At 38.1% G+C, this 15,924-nt stretch overlaps 1 protein-coding gene and 1 long non-coding RNA gene across 5 annotated transcripts in view; one reads left to right on the top strand and one right to left on the bottom strand.

Annotated features, from left to right (window-relative positions):
* LOC105483349 (TRAF family member associated NFKB activator) overlaps nucleotides 1–15,924 on the bottom strand; it is a 105,640-nt gene that overhangs the window by 71,713 nt on the left and 18,003 nt on the right. Inside the window, exons 1-2 of one of the 4 annotated variants that reach the window (XM_071072856.1) lie at nucleotides 3,954–4,178; nucleotides 3,651–3,774 (exon numbers count right to left, since the gene is read on the bottom strand). The exons of 2 other annotated variants lie outside the window; for them this stretch is intronic. The gene's annotated coding sequence lies outside the window, so the exon portion shown is untranslated. Of the gene's footprint in view, nucleotides 1–3,650; nucleotides 3,775–3,953; nucleotides 4,179–4,565; nucleotides 4,721–15,924 lie in introns of those variants that run through there. One more of the 4 variants, XM_071072854.1, reaches the window with a different exon arrangement.
* Nucleotides 4,767–15,924, top strand: part of LOC139357131 (uncharacterized) — a 73,474-nt gene continuing 62,316 nt past the window's right edge. Inside the window, exons 1-2 of the long non-coding RNA XR_011609814.1 lie at nucleotides 4,767–4,930; nucleotides 5,817–5,888. This is a non-coding gene — a long non-coding RNA (uncharacterized lncRNA). The remainder of the gene's footprint in view (nucleotides 4,931–5,816; nucleotides 5,889–15,924) is intronic.

Raw genomic sequence — 15,924 nt, 5'->3', positions numbered from 1 at the left:
AGTAGACCCTTCTTTTTGCAAAGAAAAAGTATTGGTGTTAAATAAAAGCTATTATAGATCACTAGTACTCAAACTGTTTACTCTCATAACTTACTACTAATAATTACCATTTATAGAGAATATATCTCTGAAGGTAAAAAGTTACAGTCCAGGAAATTTTCCATGAGACAAACAATTGCCATCGTTTACTTCCCAAACTCTTTTCCTTAAGAAAAATAAGTCCCTTTAAAAATTTTTTCTTGGTTGCACAGCAATATGAATGCACTTAACATTATTGAACCATATACTTTAAAAAGGTTAAGATGGTAAATTTTATGTTGTGTGAATTTTACCACAATTTAAAAAGCTTTTACAGATTAGGAATTGGAAAATGTGACACATGTACTACATAGGTCCCAAAGGCTGTTTTCAGTTGCAGAGGGCTTGGTACCAGTTAACCCTCAACTTATTTGAACAGTGGCCAAATACTGCACTTAGTTCAAAAGACTTCGAAAATTAATTAACCACTCACTGAAAAGGTAGTTCATTTCATATTCTGTTATCCCTTCCTGAAGGTAAACATAATCTTGGTTCTGAACTATAAAGATATTTTTGTTACATATCTAAATAATAGCCTCCTCTTTCCCTGTATTTATGATTCAAAACCATGGCAGCAAGCATAGGAGATAGCAGGTGGGAAATGGCAGCCACAGCATAAATCCTACAGGAAATAGAAACTAAAACTAGGCTTTACATAACTGAACACAAACGAACTTCAATTAAACAGTAATATTTTATGCTTATAAGGTGTTAGAAAACAAAAAGGATAAATAGTAACAGTCAATCAGCTAATGCATAGCATCGAAATAGCAAAGCTTTATGTCAACAGGCTATTTTTATTTACCATTTGCTTTTGGACAACGGGTATGGTTTTAAAAAACATGCAGTCTTTCTTCATCATAGGGCAAGTCCCCAATTATTTTTGCTATAAGAGCCCATAAATGGAAATATAATACCCAAGCATTCACATAATGCCTCCATCCTACTGTAAATAACACTTGAGTGTCTGTAGGTATCCTCCACAGTTCACAGATACAAACTGCTAAATTACATTACCTGTCTCAGGTCATATTCTCGAAGGTGATCAAAAAGCATTTGCAATAATCATTTATAAAAGTCTATCAAAGATTACTTACACTATTATCTATGTATTAACAGTAAACCATTAGTCAAGTAAAAAGGTGGGCTTTTGTTAGATGACAGCACTGCTCCATGTGCGGGCACATACCATGCACATACCTGAACCGTGCTAATGTTTTTCACTTCATGTTAAATAAGTATAAGCATGTTAAGCTTGTATATTTTTTCACCCACTCATTTTGAAACCCTCTGTAGGATTTGGCTACAGTAAAATGTCAGCTTGGTTATTACCTTTAAAGTAAGAAATTTCCCGGCAAAATTGGGAAACTAATGACAACAAAGTGAAACTGATACTTCACCAGTTGAGTTTCACTCTTGGTTTCTTTCAGGGCATAGACAGAACTTGCCCATGTAGAAGCAATACCCTTGCTTCTGTAACATAACTGGAGAAGGGAAGAGAAAGAACAGCAAGACATTTTACTTAACAGCCTCAGCCTACCTACAGCATTTTTCCTTGCCCATGAAAAAAAAGTTGTGTGTAGGGGGTAAATAACCAGCATCAGTACAGCAGGTGCTCTTAGTTCTTGACATTACTGGTGTCCCAGACTCTTTCATTCAATTGTATTTACACAAAGGAGTTTTTGTTTGTTCTGAACCATTTTGCTGAGGATTGTTGCTGTCTTAAGAACAATATCAGACCCAGATGGTTTCATGAGTGAATTCTTTCAGATCTTCAAAGAACAGAGTTCTTAGGCTATTTAAACTACATCAGAGCAGAGGAAGAGGAACTCTGCCCAGTTCTTTTTAGGAATCAGCACAACCTTGGTATCAAAACCTAGCAAAAGTAACAGAAAAAGGTGACTATGAAATGAATCTCAATTATTGATTTTAAATAAAAATGTTACCAAAGGAACCAATATATACTTAAATATTATACCATGACCATGTGTAAGATTGGTTCACAAACTGGAAATATACTAAAATAATTCACTATCCTATTAGGTCAAAGATGAAAAGTACTTATAAAAGGTTATGATGGATGTCAAAAAGTCATTTGACAAAATCCAACTTCCATTCCTGATAAAAATGTTAAGAAGTAATGAAGAGACATTATCTTAACACAACAAGAAATATATATACACACCAAATGAACACCCAATATCTATTATTTAAAATTGTTCTCAAAGTGCTATCTAATACAATAGACACTCCCCAATCCCCAGTTGCAAAAATGACTTTGGATACAATCCAAACACTTCTCTGTAAAAATCATGAGCTAGAAATATTAAAGGAAACTTCCCTAATAGAATTTATTAGAAATTAATAGTAACTTCATATTTAATGATGACATAGTAAAAAATCCCCAAACTAAGAAGATAAAGGATGGTCAGAACCACTGTTATTATTTACCACTATTCTGGGGAAGCCAGCAATTCACTAAAGCAAAGAAAGGAAGATATAAGATAATTATAATTAGATGATTGTTTTCCTAGAAAATTCAAGTGAAACAATTTATTAAAACTAATAAATTTAGAAAGTTGGCCAGATACATAAACACTCATCTACATACCAGTCACAAAATATAAGAAAATGGTTACATCCCCAACAGAGTATTTTAATGAAGCATGAACAGTTTATGTTAAATTTTATCTCAAGGATAATGCAATTACATTCAAGAAAATTTTGAAAAGGAAAAATGAAGAGGGACTAACTAGAAAATGTAATATCAAAGCAGATTGGTATTTTTAAAGGAAGAGACAAAAAGATCAAACAGATGAGTCTAAAGAAAAGATGCATGCACACATAAGAATTTACTATATTAAGGAGGTATTTCTAGTCAGTCGGGAGAGAAATGATTTCAACAAATGATTTCAGGAAAAATAGCTGCCCAGTCACAAAAACAAAGAAAAAAAAATCCTTATCTTAGTATACAAAAATCATTTTCGGATGTTTTAATGAGTAAATCATAAAAAGAGAATTAAGAGGCAATATAGGAGAAGATTTTAAGAATTTTTGACTGGGGACTACCTTCTCACTTGAGACAAAAAGCCTGCGCATTTTAAACCAAAGCATTGATAATTCTTGAAAATATTTGCCATATATTTCACAAAGAATTAATGAAATCTGTATTCTAATGATAAATAGATAATTTTGAAGAATATTGGGCAAGATATACGGACAGGACATAGTAAGTGATAGTTAATTATAATTTGGTACATCTACACAATGCAATACCACGCCAACATTACAATAAAATAGAGCTACATATGGCAAGACTTTCACCATATATATATATTTAATCTGAAACAGATTATAGAACAGTATGCATAATCTCATTTTCATAAGAAAGCAAAATAACATGATTATGCACATACAGGAAAGATGTGGAAGGCTTGGATTACAATTGGGGAGAGGACTGAGAAGGGTTTCACTTCCTGCTTTACACAAAGTTGTATTATTTGAGGATCCCTCTTCTCTCAAATGAGGACACAATAATTTTTAACAGAATACACTGCTTGCTTCTCTGCTACCTCTCGTTTGTGTATTCCAACCGCGGTAAGGAGGCAGGTCATTTCCTTTTCCTTCAATTTCACGTGGCTTCTTCACTTCCTTTACTACCATCTCTCCCTTATTATAACTTGTCAAAAGCATGTCCTGTGAGGTGAGATAAACACCACTTTACATAGCAAGGCTGCTTTACTTTTGCTCGTTATAGCATAATAAAAGCACAGCTCTTCTCTGATTATCCTCCCCCTCTTTCTACTTCTTGACAAGCACAGCTTTTTTGCCTGTAACTCGTTGCTAGTCAGTTTTTACCGGCGTGGGGACTCTACCTAATGCCTGGGTTCCCACTGTGGGCGGAGTTGGCTTCTGTTCTTCTTGCCTTGACCACCCACTCCCTCCGTGACCCTCTGGGAAGTTACCCAACTTCTCATTGACCAGGCTATGATGACACCCCACAGGAAGGCAGAGGGGAATTGTGCAACCACCTTGGGAAAACAACAGAAAGAACCAATTAAGTTTTCGAAAGAATACTACTTGATTCTAGGAGGCAGTCCCTCTCTCGAAGGGAAGTCAGGGATGTTCCTGGCGGGTCCACTGCTCACCTCGACACCGCAGGCCCTGCCACCCCCATTTCCCGGGCAAAGCAGCCGGGACGAGTCCCTCCCCTGAAGCCGCTGGGGCAGGGGCCGACGATGCTATGCTGACATCGCGGGCCCGGAAACCCCCCGCCAAGGAGTCCGCTCCGGGGGAAGAACTCGCGTGGTTTCTCCCACAAAAAATCCCTCCCCAAACTGCAAATTGTTTTGTCTCTGCTGCTCCTCGGCTTCTCTCCCTGCGGCGCCCCTACTGTCAGCGCGTTCCTCTCGCTTACGCAGACAAATTCTCCGACGCGGTGCTTGATGGATTCGGACACACCATTTCACAAAGTTTCTTACTCACACAGTTCACGGTTTCGGCTACGCTCCCTCTCCCGTCAGGTCGCCGGCGCCTGGCCGAGTGACTCCAACCGGAAGTTGCTTTTTGTTCCAGTTCAGAGGGCAGTGCCTGAGCGCGGAGCCATTAACTCTTCACCTTCCACCCGACAAGGCCAGGGCCCTTCCGCCCTGCCCTGCCCTGCCCTGCCCAGCCCAGGGCTATTCTTCCCCGCCCCGCCCAGCGCCTTCCCGCCCCGCCCCGCCCAGCCAACTCCCCGCCTCTTAGAAAAAAAAAAAAAAAAAAGCGTCAGCCGCGGAAGGGAATCCTATGCCAAGTGTAAAGGTCACTTGCGGGTCTTTGCTGGATTTTTTTGCCAAACGATAAATAACCGGTAAATAAATAACCACTAAATAAATAACATCACCCTATATATGAGTTAGAGTACACAAGAATCACCTGAGAAACAAAATGTAGTTTCGCCAACCGACTCCTACAGTTTTCATTTCAGAGCAACTGGGGTGAAGCCCAGGAACCTGCATTTTCAACAGATCCTCGTAAATGTATATAATTAAAGGTGGTTAAAGTCCACACTCTGAGAAACACTACATTTACACATACCTATTTGGTTTCTCCCCAACTAGTAGTATTTTTCGCTAAATTGTTAAAGAATGACTGCAAATGGAGGTGGAACTTCATTAGAAAATTCCCCATGAATTAAGACTTCCCCATTATTCCAATTCCTAGCCATGCACGAATATTCTCTAAGATTCACATCTTAGATACCGCAAGCAAGATATCTTTTCCCTTTAGGGCAAGAGGATGAGGTTCTGGCTGCCCCAATTTCTCCCTGTAGTTCTGAATCATGGATGTTTACACATCTTTCCTTAGGCCAGTAAGTCCAAGGATTTAAAAACCTGCCAAGGTGCAGTGCATTCTGTCTAGCTATCTTGAATGTTGCTGTATACTTTTAAAAGTCAAAGTCTAAATATATTTGAAACAATCTTTTTAACAAACAGAAACTTCTTATATATAACGTTTTTACTAGTTGAATAGTTTTCTTGTAATAAGTAAGTGAGTTAAACATGACAATAACGGTACTGCTTTAAAAATTATTTAAACCTTTTTTGAGAGCAGTTTTAGATTCACAGCAAAATGGAAAGGAATGTCCAGAGATTTTCCATATACTTTCTGACCCCACACAAGCATAGCCCTTCCCCATTATCAACATCCCTCACCCCAGTGTGATGGAAAAAGCTGTTATAAATATCTGTGTGCAGGTTTTTTTGTGCGGACATAAGTTTTCATCTCCTTTGGATAAATACCAAGTAGTATGATTGCTGGATCATAAGGTAAGAGAATGTTTAGTTTTGTAAGCAATTGCCAAATTGTCTTCCAAAGTGGCTACCATTTTGCATTCCCACCAGGAATGAATAAGAGTTCCCGTTGCTCCAAATCCTTGCCAGCATTTGGTGTTGTAAGTGTTCTGGATTTGGGCCATTCTAATAGATGTGTGTGGTATTTCATTGTTGTTGTTGTTTTTTTTTTTTTTTTTTTGAGACGGAGTCTCACGCTGTTGCCCAGGCTGGAGTGCAGTGGCGCGATCTCGGCTCACTGCAAGCTCCGCCTCCCGGGTTCCCGCCATTCTCCTGCCTCAGCCTCCTGAGTAGCTGGGACTACAGGCGCCGGCCACCGCGCCCGGCTAATTTTTTGTATTTTTAGTAGAGACGGGGTTTCACTGTGGTCTCGATCTCCTGACCTTGTGATCCGCCCGCCTCGGCCTCCCAAAGTGCTGGGATTACAGGCTTGAGCCACCGCGCCCGGCCTCATTGTTGTTTTAATTTGCATTTCCCTGATGACATATGATGTGGAGGATCTTTTCATATGGCTATTTATTTACCATCTGGTTATCTTCTTTGGGGAGGTAAAGGCCTTTGGCCCATTTTTTAATCAGGTTGTTTTCCAAATGTTGAGTTTTAAGTGTTTTTGTATTTTTTGATAACAGTCCTTTATCAGATATGTCTTTTGCAAAAATTTTCTCCTTGTTTGTGGCTTGTCTTTTTACTCTCTTGACAATATCTTTTGCAAAGCAGAAATTCTTAATTTTGATGAAGTCCAGTTTATTCAGCACTGCTTGAGTGAATTAAATAAGCTGGTTTGAAGATTTCTGATTGAAATAGTGGAATTTAGTAATATACTCAGAATCTAAAGCTGAATGCATAGGCATTTTGAAATACGGAGGTGCTAAAAACTTTGAATAAGGAAATAAGCTAGATATACACATTTCTTAAATATATGTTTTTCTCTTTCCACTTCCATGATGTTGTAGTCTTGAAGAGAAGTGGCTGCATAATTCCCCTATATGTGAAATATGCATAAATGCTGGTAGAATTACTTTCTAAACAATGCTAAAATGGTATCAAACATTTTCCTTTTCCTATAATGATGATTTTTTAAGAATTCACATACAATATGTTTTATGAAGGTTAGAAATTAAGTTGAGATATTTATTTGAGGAATAATCTTTTAAAATAATGACATAATTTTATTAAAACTTTCCTTCACTCATATTATTATATACCTCAAGTTAGTGAGCAGTGATGTAGCATTGGAGGTTGGGTATGGTGGCATGAAAATGGGGAACTGGCCGGGTGTGGTGCTCACACATATAATCCTAACACTTTGGGAGGCCAAGGGCAGAGGATCACTTGAGCTCAGGAATTTCAGACCAGCCTGGGCAACATAGTGAGACCACATCTCTATTTAATAATAATCATCATAATTAATTAATTATTAAAATAAAATGGAGGAATTGCAGGCCTTTGAAAGATATTTTAGAACCTGGATGGGCGCAGTGGCTCACGCCTGTCATCCCAGCACTTCGGGAGGCCAACGCGGGCTGATCACTTGAGGTCAGGAGTTTGGGACCAGCCTAGCCAACATGGTGAAAACCCGTTTCTGCTAAAAATACAAAAATTAGCCAGGTGTGGTGGTGCACACCTGTAATCCCAGCTATACAGGAGGCTGAGGCAGGCGGATCACTTGAACCCAGAAGGCAGAGATTTCAGTGAGCCGAGATCATGCCACTGCACTGCAGCCTGGGCAACAGAGAGAGACTGTGTCTCAAAAATATTTTGAATCCTAGTTTTAAAACTGCTTAATAATTTATTGAGAATTCTGAATATAAATCTAAGGACAAAGAAACCTGCCAATATAAACACTTACTACGACTTGGAATGTCAGGTATGTTCTCAGTCAAATCTTTGATGTGAAATATCACTATTAATGGAATCTGGTTGACTTCTGATTTACGATGACATCTGGACTGGCTGTTTATATTGCAGACTCTCCAACTAAAATGCTTATGAAAAATCAGAAAAACTTGAGAACTCAAATGGCCTTGGAACACAGATTGACAATGAGGGCCACTGTGTATGGTTGAGCAGGCTGTGCTCATTTGCAAAGCCTTGCCTCCTTCAGCCTGTGTCTTCTCAGAGAGGTGCTTTTTCTAACTCACAGAAAAGTACCATAAGAGCAGCTATAACCCTATTGACAAGCACCCTAGTTCCAGAATTTGATAGGATATTGCACTTATTGCAAGAAGTGTGAAGCTGAAATGGACATGTACTTTTTTGTTGGAAGGCAAGCAAAGGTGTTGGTATGGAAGGATAGTAAGGAAGCTACCAGCCTCACCACCCCTACTAGTAACTCAACTGTTATGCTTGGTGGCTAAGAAGTATTTTACACCTCTTTGCCCTAATCTCTCCCATTAGCTTCTCTCTGTGTGACCCATTTGGAGCTATGGAGAATACCAGCAATAACCCAAAGGGAGTGGATAGGTGTGATGCTCTGTATCCAAGCTTGGGAAACTAATAATGAAAGGGGTTGGGCAGACAGAACTGGGTGTTTGATTCTCTGGGGGTTTAGTTTTTCATATGTGGTTCTTATGAAGAAAAAGACAAATCATTGTTTCCGATTAACTAGGAATTCTTATCTTTATAGTAAAGTAAGTACCTATTAAAGGTAAAGAATCTTACCTCAGCCAAAGACCTGCAGTGACAAAGTTGATAAATGTCAGCTTCAAGCCAAAAGGTTAGCTGTTGACTGTGCATGTCTATATGTCTTCCAGCTCAACATCTATGCTGAAGAACTAATAGCATCAGACAGAAAATGAGAAGAGCCAAGAACCAAAATCCACACATTCAGGTAGTAAGGTTGACACAAGGCTTAGAACAAGTAACTACAAGAGAAAGCACCCCTTGAAAAGATTATGCTGTCTGAAAGAGAGTCTTCAAAATGCAAAGAAAGTGAATACTTTGGAAAATGATTTACTAGAAGCAGAAGTATATGGAGAGAATCTGCTTTGTATTTTCTATGCAAAAAGAGATGAAATATATGATAAGCTATTAGACTAAGATAAGGAGAGAACTAGAGACAAGGTGAAATAAAACCAAAGTTGGATAAGTTAAGGCTGCAAGGACACAGAACAACATGCAATGGCAATTCACATATAATTTGGACATAATCAAAGATGGAATCAGTATTGCAGAATAATAAATCAATGATTAGAGTAAAAGCTTGAAAAACTCTTTCAAAATATGAATGGAAAGTACAAATAGGTGACAACCATTAAAGGAAATGGTAGAAAGATTATGCCCCAGCTTCTTCCTGAAGAAGAGATTAGGGTAAATAGAACAGAGACAGCAACCACAGATATATCAGAAGCTATCTGAAGTAATACTTTGAACCAATACAATACTTCCTAAAAATGAAAAGGACTCAATGTGTTTTGAAATATATTAATGACCTATCTTGTTAAAAATTTCAATATTAAATGCTCTATCAATTCATTAATTTAATCAGTGAATATTTTGGTAATATTTGCTATGTGCTAAGAATTAGGGATAGAAAGATCACTAAGACACAGTCCTACCTTAAAAGAACTGGTGTCTGTAGTGGGTGACATACATAGAAGAATCAGGCAATTATTATACAATGTGGTATTATGATTTTACATTAGGGGTAATATATAGTACTCTGAAAACACATTGGAAAGGCCATAGTCCAGTCTTGAGAGGGCAAGGGAAGGCTTCTGGTATCTAAGGTATGAAAAAAGTTCAACAAAAATCCAGGTGGCAAAAAAAAAATTAATTAATTGCAAAAAAAGAAAAACTTATTTTCAGCATCAAACTTCAAAAGCTGAATAGAATAACATCTACAGTTGCCTGGGGAAGATTTGACCTATAGTGTCTGCCTACTCAAGTTATCATTTATTCAAGAAAGGAAAACAAAGACACCTTTGTTTTCTTAGAATATCTGAGAAAAGGTATTCTCAGATACCTCAAGGTTCAAACATCATACCACCCATTTTCTGAAACAATTGAAGATATACTTCCCTTATTCAAGAAGGAGTCAAAATTAAAAACTCAAGAAAGGTGAAATTTTGATATAAAATAAATATTAGAAAACATGTGAAATAATTTAAACATAGATCCATTAAAAACATGTTGCAATTACAAAGCAATGGAAAAATGAAATTTTTGACACATAAGATACAAATTATTACCTAATAAATAATTTAATAATAATATGGTCACAACTTTCTGATTACAGCAACAAATATGCAAGTGGGTGGGAGAGAGGTGGCAGGAAGTAAATGTGTTCTGCTATTTTACTCATTTTCTCATCTATATATAGAAATAAGAAAATTACAGGATCTCATTCTAAGTATAATAATTGAAGATGTATCATTTTAGGTTTTTTTACTGTGAAGATAAATAACTACAAGTAGAATTTAAAAGTGTACGCTTGTTTTTGGCTGCGCATGGTGGCTCACACCTGTAATCCCATCACTTTGGGAGGCCAAGGCAGGTGGATCACTTGAGGCCAGGAGTTCAAGACCAGCCTGGCCAACATGGAGAAAATTTGTTTCTACTAAAAGTAAAAAAATTAGCCAAGTGTTGTGGTACATGTCTGTAATCCCGGCTACTCAGGAGGCTGAGGCACAAGAATCATTTGCACCTGGGAGGTGGAGGTTGCAGTGAGCTGAGATGGCACCACTGCACTCTAGCCTGGGCAAAAGAGTGAGACTGTCTCAAAAAAAAAAAAAGTATATGCTTAATTTTTATGTTAATAGAGGAAGAAAGAAATGAAAACATTGTCCACATAATAAAGATTTAAACATCTTAATTCCCAACATTCAATCAGTCACCCAATCAGGTACATCATGTGAGTACTCCTCTGCAGTATTTCTTGCATGCTTACACTCTATGTCCCTATTGCCGCTATCTATCTCCATTCCTACCCCTTGTTCAAGCCACCATCAACTCATAGTTACTATGCTAGCCTCCTAATTGTTTGCCTTACTTTCTCCCTTGTCAGATTCTATGTTGTTATGTTTCTTTACCACCTACAACCGTTAAATGTCTACCCCTCACCTTTAGGATAAAATCCAAACTCTTAATCCTGGAATGAGACATCTTCCTAACTCTCCAGACTTATGTCCTGCTTCTTCCTGGGGATTTTGGGCTTCTTTTAATACCTTAAATGATCACTTTTTTGTCCTTTTCAGGTATTTGCTGCTTTCCTCAGCCTAGAACATGTTTTGCTCATATTTTACCTGGTCTGTTGAATCCTCTACTGAAAGATCTGATTCTAAGCTAGGCCACACTTGATTTCCTTTATAGGGTGACTGTGGGCTCAGCTGTGGGCTTCTATTTCACCGTGTCCTTTCCTCTTTATGACGTGCATTATGCTTGAAATTTCAAGATACATATTTGGATGTTTTTAACCTTAGGGTGGCCATTATGACTGATGTTAAAGAAACTTACACTCACTAGGCAGAGTCCTAGGTAATCATTGCCCCCACAAAGGCAAACTACAGCTAAGAGAAGCTAAAGCATGATGATTATAAGTGAGAGTTCTGTGTTAAAGTTGCCTTGTTCATATGTTGGTATTGCCATTTACTAATCATATGACTTTACTAATCCTGTGCCTCAGTTTCTTCTCCTATCAAAGGTCGAGTGTACTTGTCCAACAAAATAATGTATGAACAAGACCTGGCCTACAGGAGGACTGCAGTAAATATTGGGTAATATAGAAAATTCCTGTAACTTAGTAGGTGGTTCTACATGCAGTTGATTTTTTTTTTTTTCTTTTTTTTTTTGAAGGATCTTGCTCTGTCACCCGGGCTGGAGTGCAGTGCATGATCTTGGCTCATTGCAGCCTTGACTTCCTGGGCTCATGTGATTCTCCCATCTTATGTTCCTGAATAGCTGGGACTACAGACGTGCACCATCATGCCTGGCTAATTTTTGTATTTTTTGTAGAGACAAGGTTCCGCCATGTTGCCCAGGCTGGTATTAAACTCCTGAGCTCAAGAAATCCACCTGCCTCTGCTTCCCAAAGTGCTGAGATTACAGGTGTGAAGTGGGATCACACCCAGACTGATTTTTAATTTAAATAAAAAGTCACAATTATCTCTTAAAATGTCTTTAAAAGTTCATACTGAGAAGGTCTATATATTGGACTTACTACAAAAGACTTTCAATCAGTTGCCTTAAATATGCCCAAAGAGCTAAAGAAAACCATGGACAAAGAACTAAAAGAAATCAGGAAAATGATTTATGAACAAAAGGAGAATATAGAAAAGTGATATAAATTATAAAACAGAACCAAATAGAAATTCTGGAGCTGAATGGCACAATAACAAATAGAAAATTAATTATAGGGGTTTAATAGCAGATTTCAGCAAGCAGAAGAAAGAGTCAGAGAATGTGATAAGATAATTAACATCAAGCTTACCTAATATACATTGTGGGAGTCTTGAAGGAAAAATGAGAGACATGAAGCAGAAAAAATATTTCAAGAAATAATGGCTACAAACTTCCCAATTTGCTAAAAGTCTGAACCAGCTTATTCAAGTTGCTCAATGAACTCTAAGTAGAATGAAGTCAAAGAAATCCACACTGAAGCACATTATAATCAAATTATCCTTTAGTTCTTTGGGCATACTTACTCTTTTTCTAGTAAGTCTAACATCTAGACCTTCTCAGTGTGAATGTTTAAAGATATTTTAAGTGATAATTATGGCTAATTATTTAAATTAAAAATCAAATGCATGTAGAATCACCCACTAAATAACAAGAATCATTTATATTACCCAGTATTTATTGAGGTCCCTCTGCAGGTCAGGTGCTGTTCATATATTATTTCATTGTACAGATACTCTCAACTTTTGAGGCAGTTTTTGAACTGAGGATGAAGAGATAATATTGAAAACAGCAAGAAACAAGTGACACATTATGTGCAAGGAATCATCAATAAGATTAACAGCCAATTTTGCTTTGAAACTATGAAGGCCAGAAAATAGTAGAATGATATATATAAAGTGCTAGAAAAAAAGTGTAAACCAACAATTCTATAAATGGCAAGACTATCCTTCAAAAATAAAGAAGAAGGGGGTGCCCAAGATGGCCGAATAGGAACAGCTCCAGCCTCTAGCTCCCAGCATGAGTGACACAGAAGGCAGGTGATTTCTGCATTTCCAACTGAGCTTTGAAGAGATTAGTGATTCTCCCAGCATGGAGGTTGAGATCTGAGAACAGACAGACTGCCTGCTCAAGTGGGTCCCTGACCCCTGAGTAGCCTAACTGCACTAGGGGCAGACTGACACCTCACACCTCACACGACTGGGTACACCTCCGAGACGAAGCTTTCAGAGCAACAAACAGACAGCAAGCAACACTTGCTGTTCAGCAATATTCTCTCTTCTGCAGCCTTTGCTGCTGATACCCAGGAAAACAGGGTCTGGAGTGGACCTCAAGCAAACTCCAACAGACCTGCAACTGAGGGTCCTGACTGTCAGAAGGAAAACTAACAAACAGAAAGGACATCCACACCAAAACCCCATCTGTACATCACCATCATCAAAGACCAAAGGTAGACAAAACCACAAAGATGGGGAAAAAGCAGTGCAGAAAGGCTGGAAATTCAAAAAATCAGAGTGCCTCTCTCCCTCCAAAGGAACACAGCTCCTCGCCAGCAACGGAACAAAGCTGGACAGAGAATGACTTTGACGAGTTGAGAGAAAAAAGCTTCAGTCGATCAAAATTCTCAGAGCTGAAGGAGGAACTATGAACTCAGTGCAAAGAAACTAAAAACCTTGAAAAAGATTTGATGAATGGATAACTAGAATAACCAATGCAGAGAAGTCCATAAACGACCTGATAGAGATGAAAACCATGACAGGAGAACTATGTGACAAATGCACAAGCTTCAGTAATCGACTCAATCAAATGGAAGAAAGAGTATCAGTGATTGAAGATCAAATGAATGAAACAAAGTGAGAAGTTTAGAGAAAAAAGAGTAAAAAGAAATGAACAAAGCCTCCAAGAAATATGGGATTATGTGAAAAGACCGAATCTACATCTGATTGGTGTACCTGAAAGTGACAGGGAGAATGGAACCAAGTTGGAAAACACTCTGCAGGGTATTATCCAGGAGAACTTCCCCAACCTAGTCAGGCAGGCCAACATTCAAATTCAGGAAATACAGAGAATGCCACAAAGATACTCCTCGAGAAGAGCAACTCCAAGACACATAATTGTCAGATTCACCAAAGTTGAAATGAAGGAAAAAATGTTAAGGGCAGCCAGGGAGAAAGGTCGAGTTACCCACAAAGGGAAGCCCATCAGACTAACAGCAGATCTCTCGGCAGAAACTCTCCAAGCCAGAAGAGAGTGGAGGCCAATATTCAACATTCTTAAAGAAAAGAATTTTCAACCCAGAATTTCATATCGGGCCAAACTAAGTTTCACCAGTGAAGGAGAAATAAAATCCTTTACAGACAAGCAAATGCTGAGAGATTTTGTCACCACCAGGCCTGCCCTACAAGAGATCCTGAAGGAAGCACTAAACATGGAAAGACACACATAGGCTCAAAATAAAGGGATGGAGGAAGATCTTCCAAGCAAATGGAAAACAAAAAAAGGCAGGGGTTGCCATCCTAGTCTCTGATAAAGCAGACTTTAAACCAACAAAGATCAAAAGAGACAAAGAAGGACGTTACATAATGGTAAAGGGATCAATTCAACAAGAAGAGCTAACTGTCCTAAATATATATGCACCCAATACAGGAGCACTCAGATTCATAAAGCAAGTCCTCAGAGACTTATAAAGTGACTTAGACTCCCACACAATAATAGTGGGAGACTTTAACACCCCACTGCCAACATTAGACAGATCAACGAGGCAAAAAGTTAACAAGGATATCCAGGAATTGAACTCAACTCTGCACCAAGTGGATCTAATAAACATCCACAGAACTCACCACCCCAAATCAACAGAATATACATTCTTCTCAGCACCACATTGCACTTATTCCAAAATTGACACATAGTTGGAAGTAAAGCACTCCTCAGCAAATGTAAAAGAACAGAAATTATAACAAACTGTCTCTTAGACCACAGTGCAATCAAACTAGAACTCAGGATTAAGAAACTCACTCAAAACCACTCAACTACATGGAAACTGAACAACCTGCTCCTGAATGACCACTGGGTACATAACAAAATGAAGGCAGAAATAAAGATGTTCTTTGAAACCAATGAGAACAAAGATACAACATACCAGAATCCCTGGGACACATTTAAAGTAGTGTGTAGAGGGAAATTTATAGCACTAAATGCCCACAGGAGAAAGCAGGAAAGATCTATAATTGACACCCTAACATCACAATGAAAAGAACCAGAGAAGTAAGAGCAAACACATTCAAAAGCTAGCAGAAGGCAAGAAATAACTAAGATCAGAGCAGAACTGAAGAAGATAGAGACACACAAAACCCTTCAAAAAATAAATGAATCCAGGAGCTGGTTTTTTGAAAAGATCAACAAAATTGATAGACTGCTAGCAAGACTAATAAAGAAGAAAAGAGAGAAGAATCAAATAGAAGCAATAAAAAATGATAAAGGGGATATTACCACTGACCCCACAGAAATACAAAGTACCATCCAAGAATACTATAAACACCTCTATACAAATAAACTAGAAAACCTAGAAGAAATGGATAAATTCCTGGACACATACACTCTCCCAAGACTAAACCAACCAGGAAGAAGTTGAATCCCTGAATAGACCAATAGCAGGCTCTGAAATTGAGGCAATAATTAATAGCCTACCAACAAAAAAAAAAAATACAGGACTAGACGGATTCACAGCCAAATTCTACCAGAGGTACAAGGAGGAGCTGGTACCATTCCTTCTGAAACTATTCCAATCAGTAGAAAAAGAGGGAATCCTCATTTTTTGAGGCCAACATCATCCTGATACCAAAGCCTGGCAGAGACACAACAAAAAAAGAGATTTTTAGACCAATATCCCTAATGAACA

Source organism: Macaca nemestrina, chromosome 11 (assembly GCF_043159975.1).
Source record: "Macaca nemestrina isolate mMacNem1 chromosome 11, mMacNem.hap1, whole genome shotgun sequence".
Taxonomy (NCBI): Eukaryota; Metazoa; Chordata; class Mammalia; order Primates; family Cercopithecidae; genus Macaca; species Macaca nemestrina.
The sequence above is the reverse complement of the archived record's forward strand: the minus strand, read 5'-3'. Positions and strand labels throughout refer to the sequence as shown.